Source organism: Panthera tigris, chromosome B1 (genome assembly GCF_018350195.1).
Source record: "Panthera tigris isolate Pti1 chromosome B1, P.tigris_Pti1_mat1.1, whole genome shotgun sequence".
NCBI lineage: Eukaryota > Metazoa > Chordata > Mammalia > Carnivora > Felidae > Panthera > Panthera tigris.
In genome coordinates this window covers 196,772,363-196,790,492 of record NC_056663.1, presented here as the reverse complement: position 1 = coordinate 196,790,492, position 18,130 = coordinate 196,772,363, and the positions used below count along the sequence as shown (strand labels likewise).

At 46.2% G+C, this 18,130-nt stretch overlaps 1 long non-coding RNA gene across 1 annotated transcript in view; it reads left to right on the top strand.

The window, feature by feature from the left end:
- Positions 1–1,866: 1,866 nt before the first annotated feature.
- LOC107179004 overlaps positions 1,867–18,130 on the top strand; it is a 33,343-nt gene continuing 17,079 nt past the window's right edge. The window contains exon 1 of the long non-coding RNA XR_006217087.1: positions 1,867–2,012. This is a non-coding gene — a long non-coding RNA (uncharacterized LOC107179004). The remainder of the gene's footprint in view (positions 2,013–18,130) is intronic.

Here is an 18,130-nt window from a genome sequence, read left to right as displayed (position 1 = left end):
CAACCTTAGCTGCAGATTGGACTGAGATGAGCATTATAAGTAAAGTCCGTGTCTGGGGATTCTGATTTCTTTGGTCTGGGGAAAGACACTGAACTTGCTTCTCATCTTGAGCCTCCTTGATGATCCTATTCTTCAGTCAGGTGTAAAATCTACTGCCATGAATTAATTGGGTTTGTGATTTTCACGGAGGAAGGAGTGCTCCCCCAAGGCATCGCAGGACAAAACCTGTGTGTGTGTGTGTGTGTGTGTGTGGAGAGGGAGGGCCATAAATTTCCAAACTATTCTCACACAGTGTCCCATATGTGACCGCCTTCTCCGAGTCCTGTGTTGGCGAATATTATAGCTGCCTCTCGAGCGTGCCAGGAGGGAGATGGCTCTGGGGCCGTTGTTCTAATCGGGTGCATCTCAAACTTTAACGTGGCTAGAAATCAACTGGGGGTCTTGCAGAAATACAGATTCTGATTCAGCACCCTGAGAGGAGAAAACTAACATTTATGGAGTTACAGTGATTTGGTTCTGTCCTCTGGGAGCTCTATATCTGACACGACTCTAATGCTGAACTCTTAAAGCCACCCTTTGGAAGCTTGATGAAATGTAATTGCCAAGAGGCCAACTGTCTGGCTAGAGACGAAAGCAACCCGAAGTCCTCCTGAAGGGGCAACACCTGTCTTCTTTATGGAGGAGACCCTTGGCACAGGCTGGAATCACAGGGACAAACAGAAGCAGGGCTGCAGGCTAGGGGCTCTCGACCGCACAGCCAGGTGGAAACTCAGAGCACATTTCTGTTGAGATTGTCAAAGTAAGCCCACATTACCCGCGAGGAGGGGTGTGGGCCTAAAAAATAAAGCTCTGCTGCAGTGGGTTGAACGGCAGCCCTAAAATATTTCCAGGTCCAAATCCTGGGCACTTGTGAATGTGACCTTATGAGGGAAAAGGGTCTTTGTAGAAGTAGTTAAGGATTTTGAGATGAAAGCATCCTGGATTAACCAGAGGGGGCGGGGCCCTAAACCCAAGGACAAATGTCCTTATAAGAGAAAGGTGAGGGAGATCTGAGGAAGAAGAGAAGGCACAGACCCAGAGCGGAAAGTGAGTGGGGGCGGAGGCAGACAGCAGAGTGATGCGGCCACAAGCCAGGGAGCCCCTGGGGTCGCTGCCCAGACCGGGTGGTGGTGGCAAGGGCGCATCCTCCCTCCCGGCTTCAAAGTGAGCAGGGGTCTGCCCACACCTTGATTTTGGACTTCTAGCCCCACAAAGTGCGAGAGAATACTTTTTTGGTTGTTTTAAGCCACCCAGTCTGGTGGGAAGCGGATGCACCTGCCTTCCCATTCATTCCGCTGCCACAGAGCATTTACTGGTCTGACAATGGAGCTTCTGTCTGCCACACTCATCCCTGGTTGTAACCCGCAGTCTGAGAATTCGTCCCCTTTGTCCCGCGACCCTGGATCAGGCAGCTCTCTGCCCCCCTCCTGCCTCACCTGCCCAGCTCACTGCCTGCCTCAGTTTCCTGCGGAGGTGGGATAAACAGACGGAGCCCTGGATTTGGAGCCAGACAGACTTGATTTGCAGCTCCAACTCCTTCCCCGCTTTCTGTGCCGCCTCGGATGAGTCACTTAGAGGGGGAAGCCGACGCCCAGAGAAGTCAGTGGTGCCTGCCCGCTGTCTGGCCCCACTCGCTACAGGGTCAGAGGCAAAGGGCGTCCTGGCATCTCACACGGAGGAGATGCTCCATAAGCCAGGAGCCCCAGCTCCTGCGTCCCACGGGCCTGGGTCTGGCTGTGTGTCACATCACCCCACTGTGACGCCTATGGGCATCCGGGACCACCATGATGCTGGGACTGCGGCCTCCTGTCACTCTGGACACCGGCCCTGCCTCCAGCACCCGCCTGTGAGACTCGGGCATCACCTGGTTACCCTGGGCTGTCCCCCAGGCTCCCCCTAAGACCAGGAATCCACCAGAAACCAGGCAGCCCCCCTTTTCGAGGCCGGATCCTGCTCTCTGGAGGGAAGGTCAGGTAAGTCCCCACGTGTCATACAGCCATAAAATGATGGGGCCAAAAAACAAGGGATTTTTACACCAGGTCTGCCTGACTCTGAAGCTCATGTTCTTACTTACACCGTGACGGGGAGGGTAAGTGTGCTACCTTTCCAACGGGCAAACTAAAACAAACAAATGGGTAGGTAGGTGGATGTTAACATGAATACACCACATTCTCTCAATTTAAAAGTTTTGTTTCCTTGTTTCTCATTATAAATATTTCTTATGACTTGGAGGCCTGCATTGTTTTTTTGTTTTAACCAGAGTCCTAGACATCAGGAACGGGATGGATGTTGTGCTGAATCAGACACACATTAGGATATCCTAAACTGACCGCATCACCCTCCCCGGGCTGCTCCACGAACCCAGAATTGGACTCCAGGGTCTCTGCTGGGGCAGCACGCGTGGGAACCACTGTTGCTTCGGTTCTGCCTTCGCACACCGGGGTGTGAAGCGATGGATGGTATTTCATGGTGCTCAGCTGGCATTCTGGGGCTGGGGTATCCCGTCCCCGTCCCGGCCACACACCCATGCTGGGCGAGAACAAGCGGCCGGCCCGCAAAAACACTGTCCCGGTAGGAAATATGCTTCTCTGAGCACTGACGTGCACATCCTCGGCGACCCCCCCCCCCCCGCCTCTGGGGCTCGGCCCTGACGCTGGCAATGCCCTTCCTGGGGGGCACGCTGATGCCCTTCCTTGGCTTACATTCCGGTTCCCAGCGGGAGAGGGGAGACTGGGACTCAGAGTGACGCCCGGGTACTTACTGTCTGTTCATAGTTCTTGGTGCCTCACGAATAAGTGGGATCTTGAATTCAGCCTGTGGAAACAAAAAGTAAAACCCGTTACCGAGCCCGACACTTCGTGTTTTAATTCCGGCGAACACGCGCCTGTCGCTCCTTGTTAGAATGGGGTACAGGTGCCGGCTCAGAGGAAATGACGGGAAGGGAATCAATCTGGGTTGATAATTGGTTTATTTCTGGAGCGGGTCGGGGGAGGGGCCGTTGCCCTGACAGGCTGTCCTCTTTCTGTCAGGATCCATCCCGTCTGCCCTGGGGAGCTGAGCACACACACCCCGAGCCTGGTTTTCCCTGGCGTGCAATTGTGTACTTCCCCTGGGCACCTGCTTGGCTGGCTCTGTGCAGGGCGCCCCTGCACGTGCAGGAGAAGGGGTGCTCTTCCTTTCCAAGTGTGGCTCTGCCATGAAATATTTATTGGAAGCGACATTTCTCTACCGCGTCACCTAGGACACAACCATTTTTTTTTTTTTTTATTTGTGGCTTGTATTCACCCACACAGGAGAGATTATTAACTCCATTTCCCAAATACATTAGCAGCAGAGACCCTGGGAGTGTTCGGTAGGGGCTTCACGGCAATAATTACATTTCATCTACACAAAGACTCCGGGAGGTATGAAGGATATTGCCCCCCGGTACCAGTTGGGTTCTAGCAAGAAACGGATGGCACCCTCAAATTGGTAACAGTTTAATAAACAGTTCAAAAGGTGTGGACGGGGCGTGGGGAATCCACAAAGGAAAGTGAAAGATGTAGGGGTGCCATTATCATGCTTGGGGGCTCAGGGGAGCCAAGGGTCACTGGGACCCAGACACGGGGCTGGTGGGAAGGGAACTGTGGCTCCCACAGTGCGAGGGACCCAGAGGGGGGATTTGGGTGGGTGCAGTAGAAATCCCCATCTCACACTTCTGGCCACAGTCTCATGTTGCTGCTTCCCATTGGCCAAACTCAACAGGAAGCCAAGGGTGAGGAGCCGTGGATGTGGTCTCTATCCATCAGCCTCCCGGGGATCCTTGTGAGTGGAGCAGGGTTGGGAATGGACTTCAGTGTTAAAAAGAATGAGGCTCAGGGAGGTTAACTTATGTGCCCACGATCATCCGTCTGCCATAAAAGTGCACAGGACTCAAAAATGCCATTTCCTGGCCCGTCACCATATCACACCCCACCGAGCGTTATGCACTTCTAGATCATTCTGCCATCCGTCTGTCGTCGTTTAACCATCCATCTATCCATCTGCCATTTACCGAGAACTTAGTGCAAATGTTGTGCCCAGTAAGACACGGTCTCTGTTCTCAAGGCACTCCTAAAACTCAGTATAATATGGATTCTGCCTCTTTCCATGATGGCTGTTATCAAAGTGCTTTGTAAAACCAGATGCATAGAAAACAAAACAAAACAAATCCTCTGTGCTTTGGAGGCCAGGGAAACTTTATTTATTTTTATTTTTTAAAACTGTCTATTTATTTTTCAGAGAGTGAGAGAGACAGAGCGTGAGCCGGGGAGGGGCAGAGAGGGAGAGAAACACAGAATCTGAAGCAGGCTCCAGGCTCTGAGCTGTCAGCACAGAGCCCCACATGTAGCTTGAACCTGTGAACCGTGAGATCGTGACCTGAGCCAAAGTCAAACATCCTGAACCACCCAGGTGCTCCCCAGGGGAATCTTGATAAAGGAGGTAATATTTGAGGGGTGCCTGGGTGGCTCAGTGTTAAGCGTCTGAGTCTTGGTTTCAGCTCAGGTCCTGATGTCACAGTTTGTGAGTTTGAGGCCCGCAGCAGGCTCTCCGCTGTCAGCACAGAGCTTGCTCTGGATGCTCTGTCTTCCTCTCTCTCTGCTCCTCCCCTGTGCTCTCTCTCTCTCTCTCTCTCTCAAAGATAAGTAAATAAGCATTTTTTAAAAAAGGAGATAATACCGGAGCTGAGTCTTGCAGAGCACGTCTAGAACTTCCTGGCACAGAATTAGGAAAGGTGTGCTGGGAAAATTCAGTCTCATGTGCAGAGAGGTGAAGGCGCTAGAATACGTAGGGTGGCCAGAGAGGCTTGGCACGGCTTGGTGGGGCCACAGGGCTCAGCAGCTTGGATGTCGGTGATACTGGGTTCTGGTTGTCGGGGACCGTGAATGACAGCGGATGGGCTCTGGACTGGAGCTGTGTGATCTGGGACCAGTAACGGCACGGAAGTTACCAAAGGGCCAGACTAAGCTCCAGGTGCTCAGACACCCTGTGTGTGACTTCACAGCTGCATCTAGTCTGTGAGTGACAGCAGGGAAAGGAGAGGCAGCTGTGAGGCTCTCGTTCGCAGACCGCCCTCTCTGGATGTGGTGTGGCATGTCTAGTGCTCGGTCTCTTTGAAAGTTGTCTCCTCCATGGAGGTGGGGAAGAGGGCTTGAACCTTCGTCGGTATAACGCAAATAACCCCCCATCAAATAGTGGAAGAGTGCTACTCTAGATGTCGAAGAACACTGCTCGGTCCCTGCACTGTCATGAATTGTGTGACTTCTCAGGAGCACTTGGTGTCTCCTGATTTATAAATGCTAACTAATGCCCATAGTTTTCTCTTACTGTATTGTCGTGAGTATGAAATGAGTTGAAACGTCCATCTGTAAAACGTTATGGAAGCATGGACATTGCTTGTATAACAAAGTAAAGTCTGCAGGTTGCTTTAACGTCAGCTGTGTTATATTTGGGGTTATATTGGCATCGATGGTTGGGTATTAATATTTAGAAGAATTAAACTACGTGATTATGGTCACGCGGGACACATCTGCACCGCCTTCCCCACTTTGGGACCACCCACCAGTTAAATGTGTTGCTTACACAGTCACTTCATTTCTTGGAAGGCGTCGGTTAGCAGTGTTGAGATGGGATAAAGGAAGACAGTTTCCTTGAGGGGGTTCCTTCTGTGCCTGGCTGTTGGCCAGCTCTCAGGGACACAGTGAAGGGATCACAGGGTGCGGGACAGTCCCCTCCAAGGCTTACCGCCTTGGATCAGAGGTCTGGGGAGGTGGCCAGGGAAGCTGTTTTCCAGCTTCACCTGCCATCCACTGTGTGGCCTTGAACAAGGTATTTATTTATTTATTTATTTATTTATTTATTTATTTTAATATATGAAATTTATTGTCAAAGTGGTTTCCATACAACACTCAGTGCTCACCCCAACAGGTGTCCTCCTCAATGCCCATCCCCCCCACCCCCCATCAACCCTCAGTTTGTTCTCAGTTTTTAAGAGTCTCTTATGGTTTGCCTCCCTCCCTCTTTCTTTTTTTTCCTCCCCCTCCCCCATGGTCTTCTGTTAAGTTTCTCAGGATATGCATAAGAGTGAAAACATACGGTATCTGCCTTTCTCTGCATGACTTATTTCACTTAGCATAACACTTAATAAGGGTTCAGAAAAGCAGCTTTTGAGAGATGTGAACAATCTGTTGTACAAAAAGAATTTTAAATGGTCCTGAAGGGAGTCCAAACTTTCTGGCATTTAAAAAGCAAAGTTTGGGGTCTTAGCGAGCCACAGCAGAGTCTGAGCCAACCAGGCAGTGGCATCGGCATGACATATTAGATGGCACTCCACAAAGCAAAGGGCTCTTCACTTTCTTCAGGGTGTCTAAGACCCGTCGGAGAAGGCTGTGGTTCTAACTGATCTCAGTCCCTTAATAAAGGATGTGGTGAGAATGAGGTGTGGTGAGTCAGATGCAAAGAATTTCATGTCCATCGGTTTTAGGAAGGTAACATATTATAAAAAAGACAAGGCCCTTCCCTTCCTGACAGGCGTGTTTTCGGAAGGAATGTAATGAACATCGAAAGCCCTGATATGTGTCCCTGCCCTGCCACGGTAGCCCCGTATGATCTGGATTCTCAGCCTTATTTTATACGAAACCAAACGGACATTCACAGACAGTAAGTAGCGTGCCCTATGTTGCACGCACAATAAGCGGGTATTGCAAACCACTGCCCTTGATGCTTTTTAGTTTTCTGTGGGGACAATAATCTCCTTGCTCTGAGCCTCAGTTTGTTTATCCACAAAGTGGGGGTGACACAACAGCTATGGTAGGGCTCATGGGAGCACAGGACATCTAAGATGTGGAAAGATAGTTATTGCCGTTAACTCGAACTTTAAGATTAAATGTCCTGTATGACTTTTATTTATTAATTTATTTTTGTTTTGTTTTTGTTTTTTTTGAATGTTCAGTTTTGAGAGAGAGAGAGACAGAGTGTGAGCGGGGGGAGGGGCAGAGAGAGAGGGAGACACAGAATCCGAAGCAGGTTCTAGGCTCCGAGCTGTCAGCACAGAGCCTGACGTGGGGTTTGAGCTCACGAACCATGAGATCATGACCCGAGCCGAAGTTAAACACTCAATTGACTGAGCCACCTAGGCGCCCCAAATTTTTAAAGTTTACTTATTTATTTTGAGAAAGACAGATACAGCATGAGTTGGGGAGGGGCAGAGACAGAGAGAGGGAGAGAGAGATGGGGGGTGTCAGAGAGAATCCCAGGCAGGCTCCACGCTGCCAAAGCAGAGCCCAATGCATGGGTAGGACCCACGAAGCCATGAGATCATGACCTGAGCCGAAATCAAGAGCAGGATGCTGTACCCACCGAGCCACTCAGGCGCCCCTAAATGTCCTGTATGACTTAGGTTTTAGTTTCCAGGAATGAGAAGCTCTTCCCTGCTGTTCATGATGACCAGGGGGGTAGGGACGGGTTCTCACATCTGTCTGCCCTTCAGGACTACCTGGGGAGCTTTAACAAATACTAATGCTCCAGAAAGTTTGATCCAGCTGTTCTGGGGTGGAGCCCAAGTATTGATAGTTTAAGAATGCCCAGGGATTTTAAGGGGCAGGGAGGCGAAGGAAGTGGACACGAGAGCCACTCTGTCCCCTTCTCCACTCTGTCCGCCCCCCGGTGCCACTCACTGGTGTCTTCCCGTTCCCGGGGGGAAGTACCACACTTCCATCTACCTTGCTGTCCCGGGCTCATCGTAAACGGAAACGCAGGCACACCGCTGCTCAGAAAGAAGACTTAATCTGCTTAGAGTCGTTTCTGAGTTAATTTTCAGGGAACCGTGTAGAGAAAACCCACCACGTCCAAACACGGATGCCACAGATCTGAGCAGGGAAGGCTTCCAATCTCACCAGGCAGCGTTCCTCTCTCAGGTCTTATTTATAAGCAACGAGTGAGTCAAAATCCAGGCGCACACAGCTGTTGTTCGGGGTGGAATTTGTTCATGTATCCTGAGAACATTTTTTGAGGTTCTGCTATGCGCCGGGCACCGTCCAGATACTAGTAATTGGAGACCACAGAGCAAGGTCCTGCCTCATAACCCTGGCCTGTGTTCTCCATGATGCTGTAAGCAACTGTACAGAGTGAAATTAAATATGTCTCTGTAAATAATAGAGGAACGTAAGCCGGTGTTGGAACGCACGGGAAGGCGTGCCCAGAGGGGTCCACGCAGCTCCCTTGGAGGTCAGCAGATTTCCTTACCCTCTACTGCTCCTTACAGGTAGCCCCGACCCCTACTTGGTGCCTGATGATGGAAGGATGGGCTTCAGGGCCTAGGGACTGTCCAAGATAAAAGGGCATCATGGAGGATTGCTTTTCTTGCCTTCACTCAGCAACATGGAGAGGCTGCCGTGGCCAGCCAGAGAGAGAATACCATGTATTTGTACCCTTACTTTTCATAGGAATCATTCATTTCAGTTTCTCTTCCTCATTAGCCACAGAAGCAAAGCCTAAGCGTGGCTTCCGTGATCAGAGAGAAGTGATGTTCTGGTGCCATCAGTCAGTCACAGCAGGGCACCTAGTGCAAATGTCACTAATATGTCCAGAGCCGGGTCGGTGGTGGGGATCCTGGCAGAAGCAAGTGGGGGTCTCCAGAAGAGACCACACTCTGCCTGCAGGGCCCACAGTCAGGGAAGGACCGGGTAGGAGATCTTGGGGCCCTGGGGAGTCACAGGGAGAGACCACCTCTTTTCATGATGACTGTTTATTTCTTCAACAAGGAGAGAGATCAACTACATTGGATGCCAATGCAAATCTAATCCTAAATGCCAACCTGGGCACTATAACTGCCTATGTACCAGCTTTCAAAGCCTAGGCAAAAGAAACAAAATACACTCTTAATTAATTTTGGCTTAGAATTCTGTGCTTTCATTTCAGGGATAGAGTTCTCATGGGATTTACAGATACCTAAGACTTTGGAGATCTTTGGGGTCCAGAAGGAAGCCCAGTTTGAAAAACACTGCTCTACCCTATGATGCCTCCCATTAAAACGTAATTCACTGCTCTCAAGGTATAAAGAGGGCCTTGCCAAAGAGAGGTGCACAGTGTGGCTGGGGTCCTGGGAGTAGAGGAATCCCTGACCTAACCATCCTTTTTGACCAAATAACCCCACAGTTTTGGAGGGGATGGTCCCAATTATTATATTTGGTTATCTTACTAAGTACTTTGTGCACTGAAAAGCATTCTTTTTGTTTGTTTTAAAAATGTTTATTTATTTTGAGAAAGAGAGAGACACACAGACACAGAGCAGGGGATGGACACACACACACACACACACACACACACACACAGAGAGACAGAACCCTAAGCAGTCACTACTCTATCAGCATGGAGCCAGAAGCGGGGCTCGATCTCGTGAATCCTGAGATCATGACCTGAGTCGAAATCAAGAGTAAGACACTTAACATACTGAGCCTCCCAGGCACCCCTGAAAAGAATTTTTCTTTTTAAGTAATGGATTTGATGGTTAAAACACATAAATATTTCAGAAAACTAAAATAAAGGAAGCAAGGTCCTATAGATAGGAGGGTGCATAAGATTTCCAAGGAACATACATTAGATCTGGGCTTTAAAACCGGTATGGCTGCTTCTGAGCTGGAAACCCACCTGGGGTCTCAGTGAATGTGTTAGGAAGAAAAGACTTGTTTTATAAATGGATTGGATTTTGGTGTGGATCTTAATCCAAAAATAATTAATACCCTTATGGTATCATAAGCAGTTTACACAATTGGAAATATGTAAAGCAACAAATCACGTTTCCTTGTTATCCTGGAGAAATCTTGTTCTCCACTGGGAATTCGCTGGTGCTACCAAACCAAGCTTGCAAAGAGCCATGTTATCATAAATATTTCTGCTGCATTTCACCTGATCCAAAATTAATATTTTATGAAGGAAAAACAATGCTTTTATAGTGAGGAATCTTTTGTTTTGTTTTTTTGTTTTTTTGGGTTTTTTTTTGCTCTTAAATATTTCTCATTTATTCCTGGAAGATACGGCTTATAAAAATGCTAGCCTCTTTATTTCAAAGTTTAAGAAACAGCATTCTCGTAATGACTGTGCACGTGAGCAGAGCTAGAGGAAATGGCTGAAAGCAAACCATGAGGAGAATATTAGAGAAAGTCAAGAAGGTACGACATAGCTCCGCGGCTAAGACTGGGTCAAGGCTGGAGGGGAGGGTCAAAATGAAGGCTTGATTCTTTTTCTCATTAAAACACAAAAACAGGAGAAGTCATACAACACACATCTGATTCTCTATACCGTCATATCCAACAGATCCAAAATGGTAGACGTTACTTGGAGTCGAGGGAGGGAAGGAGGGGATACTGGGTGTGTATTTGGGGAAAAGGTCCAGGGAATGTGTGTGTGTGTGTGTGTGTGTGTGTGTGTGCATGTGTGTGCATACATGTCTGTAGTGTGGGCACACCTGCACATGCTTTGAATAAATGTGTTGAAAATCTGATTTCTCAGACTCAGATGTTTATTAATTCGGTCACAACTATATGCAATTTTCTTCTATTTTCACATAAAAAATGAGAAAGTGACATCTTTGAGATGCTCAGACTTAGAGGAAGCTGTATGCTGATTGGATTTCTATTTCTGTACCCTGGTCAGAGCAATCAGCTACATTTAATTAAGTATAACATTTAATTTTATTGGATTTCCAACAAATGGAAGCCTTTGGAGTCAAATGGATTGTTAGTATAGATTTTTTTTGAGGAATATGGGAAACTGCTTTCCTAGTTTTTCTGCTATTAAGTATGGGCATATTTTTAAAAAGGATTTTGCAACTGTCTTGGTAACAAGTAACTTCCCTTAAGTATCTCAAGGCAATGTGCATGTGAATCCATTTTTTATTTTAAATGATCTTGAAAACACCCTTAATGATCTGATGCAATCTATAGACTTTGGAACTTATTCCTCCTGGTGCATTTTGTTTTTAAAAGCCATATTCTTTTCTCTTTTGCAGAAAGGGTTACTTTCCTTCCATGGTAAGCTTTTTCTTTTTCTCCCCTTTTTTCCATGTTATAGTAAATAGTCTCTTTATCCTTTTTCTCTTTTGCTCCTGTTGTTTTATCATATCCCATTTCTTCCTTCTGTTCTCCCTTCCTTCCTTTTCCTCCATTCCTCTTCTCCTTCTCTCCATCATTCCTTCTTCTTGCTTTCTTATCATTGAAATTGTTTCACTGCTCAGATAAAACTAGACTGTAGCAAAACTAAAATGTGGATGATCAGGAGTCTCATTAGATGTTTCCTTACCATTTTTTAAAAAGGCTTGCCTGTTTGCCTCACCCCATTTTCATTTGGCTCTCATAAATCATGGCAGAATTTCACTGATTGGGGCCAATACTGCCAGACCCCTGTCTATCTATCTATCTATCTATCTATCTATCTATCCATCCATCTATTTATCTGTCCATCCATCTGTCATCATCTGCCACAATTTATAGGCTGGCCTTGGGGTGGAGATAAGCCTGGTGACCCACCTCCCCCATGGACATCTAAAGACTGCTGGTGAAAGCACTGTCATTCTTGAAATAGTCATTTATTAAGCACCCACTATATGCTGGTTGTTTTATGATGAGCTGTTTCACAGTAAGGTAGGTCTCAAAGAAGTTTGAGAGCATCTTTAAATCCAAAGATGGGGCATGAAAAGCCAGGTAATCTAATAGAGACTGGACTGAGAGTAATATAATCTATAACAACAACAATGACAGCAGCAACAATAATAGTAATGCCATCTGCTGAATTCCAGAACCCTATGTAGGACACCCTGTTTACTTTAGATTCCCTCATACAGCAACAATCCAAATGACCCAGATTTTTCAATATTGAGCAATCCTGTCATTTTGTTCAGCAAGACTTCTCTTGAGCCAAATCTGTCTAGTGAACAAAAGCACAGTATGGATTCAGATGAGGTCATTGCTTTCTAACTTCAAGTGCATTTAGGACTTAACTCCTGAATTGAGCTTCCTGCGTATAGTTAACTCTTTCTTTGCCCTTTCTTTTATTCAGGATCACTCACCTGGCAAATCTCTAAGCCCGGGTGTGCTGAACTATACGGTGTGCCATGTGACTTGAGTCTGTTTCTCCAGCTCCCCCAAAAGGGGATATAAACACTGCCTGCCCTTTACTCATAGGATAGGTTTGAAGACCAAGTGGGATGGTGGAAGTGAAAATACTTTGTCAACTATAAGCAGTTATGCAGTATAGTTCAACAGGCAACTGTTGAGCATTTTCTAAGTGTCAGTACCGTGAAGGACACTGAGGATTTGAAATTGGCAAGGACAGTGTTCTAAAAGAATTTCTATCATTTTTCATTAAGTCTTAATATTTTCAGAGGATCAGTACATTTGGGGAGTTGTAAGATACTACCAAGGCTCTGATAGATGAATGATTAAAATAAATAGGAAAATGATGAGATTAGCCTCCTGGAGAAATCACCTTAAAATAGGACTTTAGGTCAAGACTCTTTTTTTTTTTTTTTAATGTGTATTTATTCTTGAGAGAGAAAGAGAGAGTACGAGCAGTGGAGGGTCAGGGAGAGGGAGATGCAGAATCCAGTGTAGGCTCAGTGTAGGCTGAGCTGTCAGCACAGAACCTAATATGTGGCTCGAACTTGTGAACCACGAAACCGTGACCTGAGCCAAAGTGGGATGCTTGACTGACTGAAACACCCAGATGTCCAGGTCAAGACTCTTACAACGCAGGAAAAAAAAGCCCAAAGAATCTAATCAACGTTTGCCTGAATAGCAAATAAACTCACGATAACTGAACTGAAAATGATTTTATAGCCACTATCCTTTACTTGGCACTTAATAATTGCCATGCAGCATAATACATAATTTTTATACACTGCGTCTCATTTCTCCCCATAAATCCAAAAGGTGGGTATTGCAATTCCATTTTATAAAGGAAACTAGAGGCCCTGAGAGGTTAAATAATGCTAAAATCATTCTGCTAGGAAGTGACAGTCTGAATCCAAACACCAGCTATTTACTTCTCAAAGAGTGGGTGGGGTGGTGTAGTGAGTAGAGCTTGAGAAGAGAAGTAGGAGTTTGGGGTAGGGAAGTGTTCTTACGGGGAATATCCAGAGAAGTAGAGCTGGTCAGGAGATCCCCAGCCATGCCCAGGAGTAAGGGGAAACCGACCTATGAACATCCATAGGTAGACATGGGGCAGACTAGCTTCCGGTTTCTATGAAGACATTAGACCATCCATAGCTCAGTGAATTGAACGACCATGATGACCCAGTTCTGACTTTGTTTTCAGGAGGCTGCCTCCTGGCAGTAATTTGGTTTCCTGCATAGATTTGCCTACTGGAAAGGAACTTATAACCCAAGTACACTTTTAACACTTGAGCAGAGTCACAAAAGACAGAGGTATGGGCCAGAATGCCAGAGACAACACCCTGAGTCTCATCAACTTTGGATACCTTGGATGGAATCTGCAAAGCTGATGACTAAATTTGGGTCCACAGGGACTCTTAGAGGTTGGGCCTGGGCTATTAGCCACCCCTCATATTTATCTCACACTAAATTCAACAGAGAACCCACCACCATGGAAGGCTGTGCCTTGAAACACATGGATATTGAATTTCCAGATTTTTTGGATCCTCTTAGTTTATATAGCAAACAGCAGTGCACCACGGACTTCCCTTTCTAATGCTTGGGTTTTTGGGAGTCTCTCGATTAGCATCACCAATGAAATAAAATAACCAAACTCATACACCTGTTTTGCTATTGCTTGTGGTACATCTGGGAGTCCTAACATGTTATTGGTTAGTTTGAAGGAAAGCGATGCTGTGATCATAACCCTGAATACATCCATCAGAGCACTGATGAAGCATCGTGCACAGAGCAGGAGCTTGGGACTCAGGGAGACCTGGGTCCCACTTCTGACTTTCCCTCTTATTCACTGTGTAAAATGGACAATGTAGGGAATCACTGTGAACCTCAGCATTCTCTTGTACCAAGTAAGAATAAATATACTCACTAAAAAAAAAAAAGAGTGAACCATGATGATGATTCCCAATGTATTCTGTCCACAAAAGTAACAAATGAAACAAAACGCACAAAGGATATTCCCATAATGACTTTTTTTCCACTGTTCTGTTTTTCATGGTAATTTTTCTTTCTTAAGTTACTGATATTGAACTTATTTAACTGGATCTTTCTCAGACTTATTGATAATTCACTTCACGATATCACTGGAGATTTTGTTTCAATCTGTAAAAATAAATCTAATTTAGACTCAAATAGTTATCTCTGTTTAAAGATGTAGCCCCTTTGAGCATGGCATCTTTCTCATGCTAGAATGGCTAGACATAGCCTGGAGGAACTCTCCAGAACTCAGGTCTTGGTGGACCTTGGCAGTTGTCTGCACTAGTGCATATAACTGCTTTTTAAAAATTATTATTGAAGTATAGTCGACATATGAACATAACTACTTTATGTAGTGGTGTTCAGAAAAAAGATCCTCCTATCTAGCTCTGCTACTGTGTGACCTTGGCAATGACTCTGCCCAGCCACCACTTGTCCATTCCCTGAATATCATCTCTGTGTCAGATGCTGTAGGTACATCTGCTCTCATCTTCACAGCAACACACAAAGTGTATCATTTTACCCACTTTCAAATTACAAGACGCCAACAACATCTAACTGAAGCTCGGAGAAGCTAAGCCACTTACCCAAAGACACAGAAGTCACACATCACATTCGTACACAGCTTTGACTGACTTCAAAGTTCCTTCTCTTTCTCTTGCACAAATGACCTGAAGTCGCCTCCTCTACTTCGTTGAGGCTGCTTGCACAGGCCATGAAACTGTGGTATATTACTATTCTCTAATGAGATTATTAAAATAAAACATTCGTAAATTTATCTGTATTCAAAATTTCATGGCATGTTTTAGGAATGAGGCCAGCACTGATCTGGGGTGAAGAAAGTAATGGTGAGCGAGCCGACCTTTATTGAGTGCATACCAAGTGTTAAATATGTACCACGTTTCATTTAACGTAAATATTATATTATCGAGGCTAAGTAGTTGTCTGTGCAAGTGCTACGTGATGCTGCTCCAACGTAAAGATGTGGGAACCGAGGATCGGAGGCGATAAAGTAACATGTCTGGTCCAAGTGGCAGAGTTTGGATCTCGACCAACTTGTCAGATGTGAAACCCCACAGTCTTTCCAGGACAGCACCTGACTCAAGGCAAAGTGAGCTAGAAATAGGGTCTCCTGATGTGAAGGCCAGCGCTGGCCAGATGGTACAGAAAAGAATAATCTTTGGTTTTAGAATGGTCTTGTTCGGGGAGTCATGTGCGAGGGCTCCTTGGAGAGAAGAAAGAGAAATACGGCCCATAGAGGGCCGGTGTCTAACACCGCTCCAGGAATGGCTGCAAGATGAACTCTGGGAAGCTGCCAGGAAATACTGTTCCTCTCGGTCAGCTCAGGTGCAATCAGGGTACTTTTGAATTCTGTTAGGACATCAGTGGCTGGACGACTTTGAACATTTCCTTGGACCACTTGAGTTCCCCTGTAAACCAGGGAAAATACTACCCAACTCTCAAGGTCGGGTATGAGGATCAGGCGAGTTAATGCACATAGACTGGCCGTCGAGAGATAGAGCTGTAAATGCCAGTCGCCTTTCCTGTTTCTCCGGGGGCATGTTTTATCTTCAGTTTCTCAGAGGCTTTCTGAAGTTTTGTCATTTCTCTGGCAGACCTCCAACTGGCCTGTCCTACCACTGCCTTCCTAGGTTTTGAAATAACCATTCCCTGTGGTTTGAGGGGCCCCCCGGGAGTCCAAGGGAGCGATAGCACCGAGGGGTATGCTACAAGAGACACAAAGGGTATGCTCAGATAAGTAACATTGGCACACAAGAAAAACATCAGTGTCGATAAATTTCCTCCATGACCGTAGCTTGTAAAGCAGACAGACGTTGATGACCCTTAACTCCCTTTTCTCTGTCACTTATTTATGTTTTGGCTCTTCTTTCCAAGAAAAGCCCGGCAGAGATGCCTCCCCAGCACCTTGGAGGGTGAGGATTGTACCCACCTTCACCTTATTCTTGTGCTTCTCATCCCTGTGAGCAGAAGGACGGTTGGCATGATTTCAAAGTCACACCAAACCGGAAAGGAAACGATTTCAATTTAGAACATTAAATATATACATATGTATATATATATATATATCCACAGGGGCTCCAGGAGTTAAGTTAACTTCTACTTTCAATGACCTACTTTGAATTGAGGCTGCCTTTCTAGGGGGCTGCCCTAATGAAGGTCAGCCAAGAAAGCCAGCAACCAGCCCGGCCTTTGGATTTTAGGAGCAAACAGTCAGGGGGTCCGAGCTCCGGGATGAGAAGATTGAAAACATCTAGTCTTTTAATTTTTAATGGGTAGGTATCTTGATTCTTTCTTCCAGCAGAATGAAGAGATCTTTAGAAACTGAGTTAAGGGAGCTGGCTTTCTTTATGCCGCTCGATGCTTTATAGAAGGCCCAGCATTCAATGTTATAAAAACTTTTTTTTTTTTTTTTTTTTGGCGTGGTGTCTCAGCTCTTTCCTAACGATCATTTATGCCAGTGAGATGCCCATTCAGAGGGAGCTGGCCTACTTAGTTTACCTGAAGAGTGCGGCCGTGCACAAGGTCCCGTGCTGAGATGCTGGTCTCCTGCGAGGGGTTCCCGAGGCGGCATTGCAGAGACGTCTGACAGCTGGTAATCCGTAAGGCAGTGGGGTGAACTGTTCTCAATGCTAAGCAGTGTCCTTCAGCAGAAAGCCCCTGCTAGGTCCGTTTGAGGTTGTGTTTCCTGTGAAATGCAGCCACAGACTAGGGTGGTGGGACCTGTGTGTGGGTAGGACTTCCTCTTCGGTCAAAGTGCAGTATGTGAAGGTCTCTCAACCCAAAAGGATGTCCTTAAAGATACACGGAGTCCCTTCCAATTACCAGAATACACCTACACGGATTGCTGAGCAACACTCGAGCATAAAAGGTGGGTTTTGCCAGTCTTGTTTCACATGCACACTGATTAACTTGTGACCTCATGTTGCAGAGGCTTCCTGAGGCCACACGAGACATGCGGACCGGATCCGTCAGGTGCTATGGTGAGAACACGGGTCTGGCATGAGAAATGCCTAGCTGCTTCTTCTTAACTGTGTGATCTCGGACAAGTTTCAGTTTCTCAACTAGCTTCCATTCCTGTGATTGAGGGACAATAATATTTATATTTTAGAGCTGTTCCAAGAGATGAGCAAAATAATGCAAATAAAGACCTGTAGCGAGATTTGGGGAACATATTTGGCGCTCAGCATATTTAATTTCTCTCTGCCTTGCTTCTGGTTCATTTAAGCGGGCAGTAAGTCATTGCAAATGCCTGGTGTAATCTGGCTCTCGCCATTTGACCCTCTGGTTTTATATGCATCGATGTTGAATTCCACAATAAATCCCAAGATCATTTAAAAAAATTCACAGGTGGAAGTTTATCTTTTCTTGGGTAGATAAATCTGGTGTTGACCTAACTTATACCCTCAAGGTAACACTAAAGTAGGCACTCATTAAATGTTGGATATGTGCCAAGAACTGTGCTGACCAATTTGCAGGCATTATCTTACTAAATCTTACTGATAATCTTGGGAGGAAAAGGCACCTAAACCCATGTTGTAATTGTCAGAACTGAAGCCTACGAAAATCCAAGACGTTTACCCACGTTATCAATTAGCTTTTGATGCACCAGGGACTTAAAACAGTAGCCATTTTATTTAGCTCACTATTGTGCGGCTCACTTGGGCTCAAATGAGCCCAGAGCTCATTTGCTCTGGGCCTGTGTTGGTTTCCCGGGGCTGCCGTAGCAAAGTTCTACCGGATCGGTGGTTAAAGCAACACAACCGTATTGTCTGCTTCTCAGTTCTAGAGGCCGGAAGTCTGAATCCAGGTGTCCACAGGATTGGTTCCTTCTGAAGCTGTGAAATAAGGCCTATTCCAGGCCTCTGTTTTTGGCTTGTAGATGGAGGTGTTCATCTTCGCATTGTGTTCTT